Here is a 14,190-nt window from a genome sequence, read left to right as displayed (position 1 = left end):
ACGTGATCAGGCGGGAAACCCGTGAAGACTATGCACTACATATCCATCGGGTAAGCTTAAAGAGTCACAACTACAAAATTAATAAAAAGTGCTAAACAGATGAAGCGCTTTTTAACTTGTGGTATCCAGAGTCCAAAGTAGAAACGCAAAACTAAGAAAGATTTTTTTTTATTTTATAGTGTGACCACATCCTCTATGCTGGCTTGATGAAAAGCTGCCTGGATGTTTCCAGATGTAGACGTGGATGGCTGTAGCTGTGATTGTGGACATGGAGTCGCCTGCAGCATATTCCAACTGCCCATGAACATACAATTAATAGCATGCACTGTGCCCCTTGCTCAAACCCCCACCATAGTCGAAGCAAGTTTATAATTAAGAGTCGAAGCAAAACGCTAACTGTGAAGCCATGTTTACAGGCACACTGCAGAGACGTCAAATAGCTGTAGCGACGCCAGCGCTCCAGGCGGTTACATTTCACATTGCAGTGAACAGAAGGCAAATAACTTCTATGATGAAATCTACGGCGACACACTAGATTTCATCATATTTATTTGACGGCAGACGCGATTTGAGAGTATTTCCTATTACGCCATTAAATTGCTTTGACATAAATATTTGACGTATCAACTTTTACAAAGAAATATGATAGTGTAATTCTGGCCTCACAGCACTTTCTTTTCTCCCAAGTCTGGACTCATCCTGCGACTGAATGCTGCACGTCGAGTGAATCATTGCGTCCCCCATTATCTTCGACGCCCCACAAAGTAATGATTGTGGTGTCACCGCCAGACACCACACTTGGTAGGTGGTAGCTTTTAAATCGGCCGCGGTCCGCTGGTATACGACGGACCCGCGTGTCGCCACTGTCAGTAATTGCAGACCCAGCGCCACCGCACGGCAGGTCTAGAGATACGTACTAGCACTCGTCCCAGTTGTACAGCCGACGTTGCTAGCCATGGTTCACTGAGAATTACGCTCTCATTTGCCGAGACGATAGTTAGCATAGCCTTCAGCTACATTTGCTACGACCTAGCAAGGCGCCGTATTCAATTGATATTAAGACTCTATTAATGTATCATCAAGAGCGATGCTCTACAAATGTGGATTAAAGTTAAGTATTCCAGAAGCTACGTACTTTTCTTTATAGCATTCATTACGTATCCTGTTTCAGACCTCACGCCAGCCTGCGTGAGCTTAGCGTGCATTTCGGCCTCCTCTAACTACAAGGTGTTGGCACTTCTGCCAACACTTCAATGACACGAGCCGTCTATCGCAACCGCAAACTTTTTGATGGCTGTCTCGCAGTTTAAGGTGAATGATGTCTCGTAAAATCGCCCTCCCGCTTTTATTATATACAGAATTTACCTATCCAACATCACACACAGAGAGGCAGAATGGCTGTGGCCCATCTTAGGTAATATCGCGGTTTTACAATGTGTCAAGGATCTCACATTGAGTTCCTGCATTACAAGTACTTTTACATCGAAGGGCACACCCTCTTATATTTTTGCGGTGCTGTTTTGATTTAAAGCTTACAGAGAAACAGAGACGTTGCAGGTATGTGATGGGATTACACTGGCGTGACCAAGGTCACGGGACAGCGGTATGCGCGTGGTAGTAACGCTTATACAAGGTGAAAAAGACAGTGCATTCTCAGAGGTGTGACTTGTACTCAGGTGATTCGAGTGAAAAGCATCCCGCAGTGATTATGTCCGCACGAAGGGAAGTGATAGTTTTCAACGTGGAATGGTAGTCGGAAGTAGATGCGTGAGACATTCCGTTTCGGAAACCACTTGGGAATTCGACACTGCGAGGTCCACAGTCTCAGGAGTGTGCGACAGGACCGCGTCTCAGGCGTTAAACCTCTCACTGCGGAGGCAGCGCAGTGGCCGGCGGCCCCCACGTATCTACCGAGAGCAGCGGCGCTTACGTAGAGTCGTCAGGGTGTAGTGGTGCTTTATTTACGTGACCATCACGGCACTCCAACCGCAGTTCTCGATACCAGTAATATCGTACTGCTTTTCCGCGAAGTAACGGACACACTTTTGTGACAATATTCACATTTGGTTTTATTAATGTATACGTACACCGATGTATCGATATATTACAGTGATATGCTTCTTGTGTGTAATCATTTCTGTGAGACTGTCATAATCTTTGACTTGCTTCTAACCGTTTTGGCGCGAATGCGCGCAGAGCGGTCTTTGTTTCACTTTGGCAGAAGTTAAGTTGTTATTTCGCTTTGTAAAAGAACAGTCAAGTCTTGTGTTTGGTTAAAGTGGAAATTAAATATATGAAGATTGATACAAAACTGTTTTCTTGATGATGTGACAATTACGAAGAAGTATATGTGAATTTACAAGAAGTTTAATAAAAATGTGGATCGTGAACACCAAGTCAATAATTATTTCTACCATACCATTGTTATGATCTGGGATTGTTTGATCGTTAAGAATTTCCTGAAAAACGCATTTGTTAGGTCTTGAGATATTGCTAAAATACAGATGTGGACCTTCTAGCAGTCAAAGTGCAATCACCCTAGAGTCAACAAGATGAGCCATAGTAACTTCGACGAAGTCTACGTGGGAATCCATTCAAGAAAAGTGCCAAAATGAATGGCCTTCTTTACAGTGACTTCATTATTTCCATTGTTGTTGCCCGATAAAGCGAACATATGCTGCGTGAGCAACATTATTAATCTGATTTCTAACCAACTTTGCAAGTGGCGGTATTGTTAGAAGGGCTAACAGACGAACATCATTGCCTGGAATAATTAGCCGCAGATTTCAATGTGGCGCGTACCAAGAACGTCACCGTTAGAACAATGTGGGGCCGGCCAGTGGGCTACGGCAGCAGAGGACCGCCACGAGTGCCTCTGCTGGCAGCACGGCATCGCCTGCAGCGCCTCTCTCCTGGGCTCTCCGCCTTATCTGCTGGAAAAACGTGGCCTTGTCAGATTAACAGCTGACAGCTGTGTTCCAGTGTGGTGCCACGAAGCAACGGACCAAACTTGGCAACAAGGCACTAAGCGTGCTGGTGGTCGCTCCATAAAGGTGTGGGCTGTGCTTACACGGAATGGAATCGGTCCTCTGGTGCCACAGAACCGATCATTCACTGGGAATGGTTATGTTCGGCTGCTTGCAGACCATCTGCAGCCATTCGTGGACTTCGTGTCCCCAAACCATGATGGAATTCCTATGGGTGAAAATGTTACTGCGCCCCAACTGTTCGTGACTAGTTTGATGAACATTCTGGGCAATTTGAGCGAATGATTTGGCCACCCGGATCGCCTGATATGAATCCCATTGAGCATTTATGGAACATAATCGAGCAGTCAGTTCGTACACAGAATACTGCAAATATCTTAGTATGTTATTCTCCAACTAAAACTAAAGAAAAAAGTTCATATAAACATATGTCCGCAAATGTTTAGTTACGGAGTTGAGGCTAATAAAAGATTTGGTCTGACATTTAGCAAATTCGCCGATACGAAGCCATCGCAAAACTGTATGAGGTTAAAGTAAAGGACGGTTTCCATTTACTTTGTTGTTATTGGTCTGGTGAATCTAATACAACATGTCCCAGAAGTGAATCTGCAGTAGTTTTCCAAAACATCCAGAGAAGCAAAGACTATTATACGAGTAAATTTGTTTACTTTCCATTAAGAATGTTGAAACGTTCATGTCATTGTTGGCCACCGTGACTGACTTGTTTCAGTCTTTTCCGAACCTTCAAACGAGTTAGTTTTCTGTGTTTTTCAGTGAAAGAACATAATGTAAACAGTGTATTTAAGCGTTTTTTCCGGTTTAACATGAATTCACGTGTGCTATGGTATTAATAAAAGCACATTATCTCACACATTCATACAGTTTCGGTTAACGTTATTATGATCATTTTACGAAAATTAAATTCTCTGCTACTTCTGTTGAAAAGTTTGTGCAATTGTCTGGAATTTAAAAAACAAATCGGGCCAAGTACTTAAGAAATTAAAAATTATAATTCGATCGAGAAAAGCTATTCTTAAATACAGTAACGAAGTCTGGTAAGAAGTTATAAAAAGTGCACGATTCCGTTTCTTAAAGGTCGTGTATTACATTTAACAGTGTGAGAACAAGTACTGCTAAACAGACTACATGTCTTCAAGGCCTCCAGAGTGTTCTCTGCAGATGCTGAGGCAGTATCTGGTCGTAGCGTCGGTCACCTGGACGTCATTCGAGTCAGCTGACGCAAGATGTGGACTCTGCCCAGCAGTTGCGTTTGCCGCCTTTTCAAAAAGATGCGTGGCGTGCCGTTTGGCAGAACATTGTCGCAAGTAAAACAGATTCTTGAGTATCTTTTGGAGCATTGCCGGCCCAATTTACTCCTCCGTCTTAAAGTTCAGCCTGGCTCACTTACTCTGGGTATAAAGTAGTGTGGCGATGTTAATACAGGGTGTCCCAGAAGGATGGCCAGTATTAAGGCAGATGACAGAAACACTGACTCATAGCAAAAAGAAAGTCGAGTAATCATGTGCTGTAAAATGCACACCACAAGAGCTCAGTGCACTGCTTCGTCTTCCATACTGCGAAACATCTCCTCTATTAGAGTAGTGCTCATAGCTCTTGAGGCCAGTATTACACTATCAAATTTCTTTGTCAAAGATTAGATCAAAGATATGGTCAAATATTCGTCAAATTTATTTTACAGAGATTTTGACGTGGCCCTAAAAAGGGGTAATTACACGGTCATCATAGTTTTCGTCAAAGTTGAAGATCGCTGACAACAACAACTTGTTATTAACCGCAGCAGTTGCATGTACCACAACTGTACTGTGTGCACATGTGCGAGAGAAGCGGGGGAAAAAAAGGAAACGTACCTGGGTGAAGCCGTGGGTTTTACGACGAGACGATTAAAGCATTGTACAAAAAAAAAAAAAAAAAAAAAGGTTCAAATGGCTCTGAGCACTATGGGACTAAACCTCTGTGGTCATCAGTCCCGCAGAACTTAGAACTACTTAAACCTAACTAACCTAAGGACATCACACACATCCATGCCCGAGGCAGGATTCGAACTTGCGACCGTAGCGGTCGCGCGGTTCCAGACTGTAGTGCCGAGAACCGATCGGCCACCCCGGCCGGCGATTCAACAAAACTTATTACGTGAGCTTGTAGTGGAGGGCGTCAAGTCGTACATAAATTACTTAAGAATGGATGAGCATACATTTCAGTATGTGCTCAGTGAAGTGTATCCTCATATTACAAAGCACAATACGCACTCCACTCGAATACCACAGTGCACATTAACGAAAATAATACTTGAAACGTTTGCAGCAATTTATAAAGCACTAAAGGACCAATGTCTGAAGGTAAATAAATGTTCAATACACTTTATGTGCATTCAGAACTATATCCTTTGTAAACAAATCAATTACATTTTATGTCCGAAAACTACGAAATTAATAGAAATGTATGACGCCGATGAGGCGTTTTACAACGTAAGGCATCATGAGGCAACTTTACTTGCGTAAATAAAAAGAAATAAATATGCCGATACGTACTTTTGCTTTGTGGACGCCATGTATTTTGGACTTTTGCTTCGAATAATGTCTGCTGCCGTGCAACCAGCCCGTATCTCACGGCTAATGATCTCCGCAATATTATTATACCTCTACAACGTTCTTAATCTATTTTTGTATTCAGGGTGCCTCACGTTGTAAAGCGAGTCATCAGCTTCATACATCTCTATTAATTCTGTAGTTGTCGGTACACACCAATTGTACACTCCTGGAAATTGAAATAAGAACACCGTGAATTCATTGTCCCAGGAAGGGGAAACTTTATTGACACATTCCTGGGGTCAGATACATCACATGATCACACTGACAGAACCACAGGCACATAGACACAGGCAACAGAGCATGCACAGTGTCGGCACTAGTACAGTGTATATCCACCTTTCGCAGCAATGCAGGCTGCTATTCGCCCATGGAGACGATCGTAGAGATGCTGGATGTAGTCCTGTGGAACGGCTTGCCATGCCATTTCCACCTGGCGCCTCAGTTGGACCAGCGTTCGTGCTGGACGTGCAGACCGCGTGAGACGACGCTTCATCCAGTCCCAAACATGCTCAATGGGGGACAGATCCGGAGATCTTGCTGGCCAGGGTAGTTGACTTACACCTTCTAGAGAACGTTGGGTGGCACGGGATACATGCGGACGTGCATTGTCCTGTTGGAACAGCAAGTTCCCTTGCCGGTCTAGGAATGGTAGAACGATGGGTTCGATGACGGTTTGGATGTACCGTGCACTATTCAGTGTCCCCTCGACGATCACCAGTGGTGTACGGCCAGTGTAGGAGATCGCTCCCCACACCATGATGCCGGGTGTTGGCCCTGTGTGCCTCGGTCGTATGCAGTCCTGATTGTGGCGCTCACCTGCACGGCGCCAAACACGCATACGACCATCATTGGCACCAAGGCAGAAGCGACTCTCATCGCTGAAGACACGTCTCCATTCGTCCCTCCATTCACGCCTGTCGCGGCACCACTGGAGGCGGGCTGCACGATGTTGGGGCGTGAGCGGAAGACGGCCTAACGGTGTGCGGGACCGTAGCCCAGCTTCATGGAGACGGTTGCGAATGGTCCTCGCTGATACCCCAGGAGCAACAGTGTCCCTAATTTGCTGGGAAGTGGCGGTGCGGTCCCCTACGGCACTGCGTAGGATCCTACGGTCTTGGCGTGCATCCGTGCGTCGCTGCGGTCCGGTCCCAGGTCGACGGGCACGTGCACCTTCCGCCGACCACTGGCGACAACATCGATGTACTGTGGAGACCTCACGCCCCACGTGTTGAGCAATTCGGCGGTACGTCCACCCGGCCTCCCGCATGCCCACTATACGCCCTCGCTCAAAGTCCGTCAACTGCACATACGGTTCACGTCCACGCTGTCGCGGCATGCTACCAGTGTTAAAGACTGCGATGGAGCTCCGTATGCCACGGCAAACTGGCTGACACTGACGGCGGCGGTGCACAAATGCTGCGCAGCTAGCGCCATTCGACGGCCAACACCGCGGTTCCTGGTGTGTCCGCTGTGCCATGCGTGTGATCATTGCTTGTACAGCCCTCTCGCAGTGTCCGGAGCAAGTATGGTGGGTCTGACACACCGGTGTCAATGTGTTTTTTTTTTCCATTTCCAGGAGTGTATTTACCGGCGATGTTTATGAACTCACTGTAGCTATGCTAGCGCTCCCCGTGGTAACACGTCACATTGCAGTGAACAGAAGACAAGCGACTCGTATGTTCAAATCTACAGCGACGCCCTACATTTGATCAAATTTATTTGACGACAGACGAGATTTGACAAAAGTGCCCTATTACACCAACAGACTTCTTTGACATAAATATTTGACATATCAACTTTGACAAAGAAATTTGATAGTGTAATACCAGCCTGAGGTATGCATTTTAGAGCCCATGTATTTTGGACTTTTGCTTCGAATAACCACTCCTCTCATTTCCCTGAACACTAGCCAGTCCTCCAGAGACATCCTGTACATGACTAGGGTAAACGAGGGATGCCTACAGCCGACAAATTCTTGTAACTGATAACACATCAGCGATACGAGAAAATTTGACGTCCTTATCAGCTACATACAAATCTAGGTTTTGCAGGGAACTTGTTTTTCTGTGTTTCCCAGCCGACCATGGAAAAATAATAAAATGACCTTTGAAACGCCATATTAAATACGTTGCACCCCAGGGCGGGAACCACAGTGGTAGAGCGCTTTAGAAAAAACTAGAAGAGCGTCGCAAGTACGTTTTCTGACCAAACTAAGTTGCGAAGGGTTTCAGTGAGCCAGATACAGAATGGAGACGTATCACGGGTCTCCTATCACTCCAGCTGCACACGTCCCACACCATTACAGAGCCTCCACCAGCTAAAACAGTCCCCTGCTGACATGCAGGGTCCGTGGATTCATGAGGCTCTCTCCATACCCGTACATGTCCATCCGCTCGATACAATTTGAAACGAGACTCTGAAACATCCCCTTTGAAAAATTATGAATGACGGTATTGGTAAGCTTCTACGTTATTTGATTTTGAAACAGATGAGCCAAACTCATCGTACTCAAACAGTTTTCTGTTTACTTATTCTGATTATCACTAAACTGGCAGACAATACTTTTTAGCGCAACGCAATATGACCCGACTAGCAATAACCTATACCTTTCATGAATCACTTACCTCACAAAAATCTTCGTTACTCGAACTAGTACAATACAGCGAGCGCCAATACTGCCAGCTAAATAAAAGATTCACACTACGGAAGGCACTAACTACTGATAGGCATAGTTAGCAAATGAAAGATTTTGATAGAGAACAAACAATGTATTTACCTTAATAGTGTTCAAAAGTCATCATATATACAGTATATATATCAACTCATGACATCCATCTTTACAAATTTCCTTTTTCTGGCGGACACACGTCCAGATCGTTTGCTTATATTAACTACTCAGAAATCTGGCATCTCTCTCTAAACATCCACAACCGCTGGAGGCTCACTTCCAACTGCGCAATGCTACGTGCTGTTCCCATCCAACTGCCCAACACTCCAGGAGCGAATATTCAAACAATGCCAACCAGACACAGAGTGCACACAGCACAGCCAGTGATTTTCACACAGAGTGCTACATGGCGTTTCCAACATAAAAACCTAAACAGCCTATTTACAACTCGTCCGATCAGGCAACATGTTTCAGTCAACAGTCGAGTGACGGTGTTGAAGGGCCGTATTCTGTCTGTTTACACATCTCTGTATTTCTTTTGCACTTCAGTGTATAAGTGTAATTTTGCAGCCTCCGACACGTTGCTTGGTTCCCATCTCATGCCTCACCACCTGAATCTCCCTGAACCGGCATTTTAGCCGGAAGCTTTCCGTGAATAATGGACCAGGAACTTATGTGGGCATCTCGTATTCGCGACGTGTTCTTCGCTTCTACATGTACCTGCTACGCTGTAGCGACCTCTCAATTTTCTTTTCATCCACTTCAAAAGAAAAGGGAGTTTCTGAGTTCGAGTCGGACACGTAATGTGAACCTAACTGCATGCAGATGTTTGCGGTGGACGCTGCTCTCCCCCCTCCCTCCCTCCCTCCCTCCCTCCCCTCCACGGCGCCAGACCCCGGCCTCCGCTGGCCCTGAGCTCAGCTGCCGCCGACCCACGTGAGCCTGCCTTGGCAGGCGGCCACAGCGTCGTAATCTCTCCGTGTGCTTCGTCACGGCGTTTTATCGACTGCAAAGTTCATGGCTCACCGTGGGTAATCACGTTCTGAACGAGTACTGCGCAGAGAAGCCATCAAGAAACAAACCGTACGCTTACCACGTTTTTGGGCAGCTTCATCTAGCACGAAGTTGAGCCACGTTTCTCAAGAATGGTTTTTTGCTGTACTCGATGAGTCTTTCCCTTCTCTCACTCCTAGAACCAAGGCCGTATTGTCCTGTACCCCTTTTTTCTACTCCTTTCCACACAACCGCACTCGAATCCCTATTGGATGTTCATCTTCCTTCACGTACTGAATTCCTTGTTCAATATCCTCTGTCTCTTGGTCTTCAACTTGCGACGTCGGCATGTATATCTGAACTATTGTTGTCGATTTCGTGTGCTTCCGATTCTGGTAAGAACCCTATCATGGAACTCTTTACATTACCTCACCCACTGCCCTACCTTCCTACTCATAACAAATCCTACTCCCATTATTCCCTCCCCCTGTCGGAGGTTCGAATCCTCCCTCGGGCATGGGTATGTGTGCTGTCCATGGCGTAAGTTAAACTTAGTTTAAGTAGTGTGTAGGTTTAAGTACCGATGACCTCAGTAGTTTGGTCCCATAAGGCTTTACCAAAAATTTCCAATTTCCCCATTATACCACTTTCTACTGTTGTTGATATTATCCTGTACTCATCTGACTAGAAATCCTTGTCCTCCTTATATAGATATTGAGCTTGTTATTTCCCTTTCCATATTTTGTAGTTTCTGTACCAGCTTCAAACTTCTGACATTCCATTTACCGACACGTAGACTATTATGCTTTCGTTGGTTGTTGAATCTTTTTCTCACGTTACCTTGCCATTGGCACCCACCGCCCGGGGATCCGAATGGGAACTAGTCCGGAATCTTTCGCCAATGGAGAAATCATCATGACACGTTTCCAGAAATACGTAATACCAGATTAAAGAAATAACACAAGGTGTGATGTTCTGCCCTCCCCCCCAGACGTCAGCCAAGGAGAGAACGGCCGACAGTCGGTCTCTCCGGCGTCTGGACAGCAGCTCCAGTCTCCACTGCCAGGGGGCCACCCCAGAACATGGTGAGCACGCTTGAGGAAGTCAGGTTTCGCATACCCCCTGCTGGAGGGGTGGGGATACGTTTTCCAGTCGGTCAGCTCGGTGAACCCGTTTTATAACAAAGCCAGCAGATACGAAGGTCAGAAAAGGAGAACTAAGTATTCTAGTTACACGGGGGAAACATGGTCGCCACAATTTATCTTCAAGTACGTTTCGAACAAAAGCAGTGAATCGAATTACGTAAAAGTTACAGGCTGTGCACAGTGTGAACCGTCCAACCATCATGTCAGGTTTTACAGTTGTACAAGAAATATTCACTGAAATACAGCGCTCCAAACATGACCAAAATTTCTGAGGTGCCACCGCTACTTTTTGTCACGCTTCACTTACTAGTCTCCCTGTGTGGGCTACAAATTAGTACATCTTGCTTTGATTGCTCAGAGAACCTGCCCAGGAAATTTGGACAAAATGTGGCATCACCGACTGGCAGCTGGCAGGCCACTCACCATGTGATCATCGTGTGTGTGTTGTCAACTCGCATTGTAAGAATGCCACACGACAAAGCTGTTCAATCAGTCACAACTTTTGAGAGATGGAATTTTTTTCTTAGCGATCTTCTGCCACATATTGATTGCCACAGCAACGACCAAAACGTCTCACCAAATTTAAATGTGGCCTGCTCTGGTCTCCGAAGCGGTAGTTGTTAAAACTTTCGCCCGTCATCATATTGTTTACCATTGTGTTGATCACACTGGATGAACTGATGAAATATGTCGAAACGTCTCTGTGAAGTCGTTTCATAAGACGCTTGTCGAATTCGGTACAACTTATTCACTTTACTACCGGATTTTAGCTCAATTCATGAACTCTTTCAGAAAGACAGAGCACTCAAATTAGGCCTATGGAATATTGATATTATATGTGTGTTTCAATGTGGGGTTTCGGTTTTGTTTTTTGGGAAACGCTGAGTTTGTCATCGTCTGCTGGGAGCAGACGACGTCGCTTCCCGTTTGAAGGAGAGCGCAGGATGACCAACTTAGGTTTCCAATACCTGAACAGAGAGGTTTACCCATCTTAGTCGAAGGCTGTTTTTGTGAGTGAGTTTGGTGACGCAAGGCTACCCCTCTGGCAGCTTCCGCTGCACGGGGAGCTAGGTAATCTGGAAAGAGAATGGGGCACTCTTCGGTGAACGCTTGGTGAGTACGAATCGTAGCTCTTAAAGGGGGTTTCAGGTGATAGGAAGCAGGTTGAGTTAGGACTTCGTTATGTTTAACTGGTGAAATACTTAAGAACTTTAGCTTATCTGAAGCGTGTGAAGCGAGTTATTATTTTTAAGATTTTTAATCTTACATTTTCTGGAAATTGCTTTTGTCTTTGTGTGTCGATTTTGTGCCACGTGTCTGGTAATTAATGACCCTTCCGGTGCACCACGGCACCGCGAACGTTCCATTTTAACAGTTTGCTTGTTTAATGAGCTACAGTTCCTGCAAGAATATCTGTTCTTTCGTGCGCTTTCTACAAAGCAGCACAACAGTTTGAGTCAGAATGCACCACGTGCTCTAGTTCGGTTGTTTGCTAGCAGCAGACGCAGTTAGTATGTTGAATAATTATCGCACAGCCTTGTGTATTGGTTAAACCTCTGTCCAGAATACAGCATGCGTAGAATCGTAATACCAATCTCACTGAGATATTTTTATGGTATTAATGCAAAAAGAGATAATAGTATAATTGTCTCCCACCCCCGTCTTCCGTGTTTCTTCTTGCTGTAGTTAAATTGTGCTCTGTTTCATTCTCACGCAATTCTTACTTAAATATTTTGAGTCAGGCAACAGTTATGTGTGGTTAGGATGTGAAACCAAATATTTAGTTACAATAAATAATTTACGTGAAAGATAAATTCTTTGGTGTCGATCTTACCCCCTTACTCTGATTTCCATTCCTGAATTAATCAAGTTGCTTCATGCACGACATGGAGTGCTATTTATCCGGCTGCTTAAAGAAATTTCCGTACTTGTAATTAAATTATTAAAGTATTTAAACTAATAATTTTCCAGCTCCGTTTTTTCTAAATGGTTAGGAAGGTCTTGGGCTGGTGGCGACCCTGAATTTCTGAATTTTTATCATTATTTGTGTGAGCGAAGCAGCTACAAATGCGAGATAAAGTATATGGCTCGATGAGAAACGTCTTAAACATAGTAACACGTTACAATGTGTTTAGTGAATGGGTTTGCAGTTTCCGTTCTGCTGTCCTTGTTGCTTCAGGTTGTTCTGGCCAGTTGTTTACAATTTACACAGAACAGCGAGCGTCGAGCCATCTGTGGTCTTCAGTTGCTGAAAATGCAAACAACTCGACAGAACAACCGGGAGCACACCACTAATCAGTCGCTCCGAGAAAAGCCGAGAGATCGTGTTAGAGAAGTATGTTATCAGCCAATTCATCCCAGTTTTTTTTAGTGTTTGTGTAACCAACAAACCGCCGATTCTCTAAGGCAGTGTTTTTCAACCTGTGGGTCGCGATCCCCATGTCCGTACTTGCTGGCGTACCCGGACAACTCATTCCAGTGACCGAAAACGCGCGGGACTATGCCTTCTCACCCCCACGCCTCTACCGGGAAAAGAATTTTATTATATCTCTGCGGGCAGAGATTTATCGATCAGTATAGCATCAACAGAAAGAAAACTGAATACGTTCCCCTTGAAATCGCTGACATTGTGGTTCTGGTGGTCGCCAGAATATTTTTACTTGGAAAGGGGTTGCGCATTCAAAACGGTTGAAAAACACTGCTTTAAGGAATGCAATGCACGTGTGTAAAATGTTTCACACTCCTGATTACAAGTGAATTAATACGTAAAATATTCTTCGTTAAGAATGTAAGCGGCAAAAAGTTTAGAAAAGATATCAAAATATGCTTGCATGTGCACAACAGTTTCAAACTCCTGATTACGTTACAAGTGAGTTCATACGATAAATATTCAGAGTTAAAGATGTAAGCAACAAAAAGTTTAGAAAAGATATGAAATTAAGCTCGAAGTTTGTCAGAGGTCATTGAGTTCTGTCATTATGAAATACTGGGTGATACATCCAAGGGAATTTGAGCTCCACTTTAAGGGGAAGCGGGTTTTTCACGCATGTCAATCTTTCTGACATCGCATCTCCTCAGCAATATGGGGTACAGTGATGTAATTTCGCAGCTACGTCCAGTAGTGAATCTGGATGCTGCCTGCAAACTGCGTTGCGAACAGCGTCAGTAGTAAACAAGTAATAAATTAAGAATATTATGCCTTCTGCTGAACTTTTGCTGATCGAACAGTAAAAAAGGTTTCTTCCTTCACAATGTCTGTGCGTGGGGGGGGGGGGGGGGGGGGGAAGGGGGGTCAGCGAGAAAAAGTTTCGTGAAGGTTTGAAGGAAGAACGTGTGTGTAAAGTTTACTGCGTGTTGCTGAGTGCCTTCACTGTCGGACTGCGTAAATCCGGCAGAGGCGCCGCGTGCGCTACGGACTGCGCACTCCTCGCAGTTTCGGCAAACACCGGCAGAGTGTGTGAGCATTGGCACTGCAGCTGCTCTGTGCACCCCAGGCTGTAATAGAAGTGTTTACGTTTCGATAGGGGTAGTTTTACACAAACTCTCTGGGGAATGGCTGAGATAACTCCATAAATATTACTTCCAAACCTTTATCAGTGCCACGATTAGTTCTTTGTTGCACAAAATGGTCAAATATTTGCAAATGTTTCAGTAATTGTATAGCAGTACGTTCTGCTAGACACGTTTTGATTTTAGTCTGACCATCTTGGCTATCAAGGTCCTGAATTTGTACAGAATGGCGTCTCTACTCTATAGACAAGGATACATACAACAACAAAATCCGGTAC

Source organism: Schistocerca cancellata, unplaced genomic scaffold (genome assembly GCF_023864275.1).
Source record: "Schistocerca cancellata isolate TAMUIC-IGC-003103 unplaced genomic scaffold, iqSchCanc2.1 HiC_scaffold_1147, whole genome shotgun sequence".
In the NCBI taxonomy this organism is placed as follows: Eukaryota; Metazoa; Arthropoda; class Insecta; order Orthoptera; family Acrididae; genus Schistocerca; species Schistocerca cancellata.
This window is presented reverse-complemented; position numbering follows the sequence as displayed.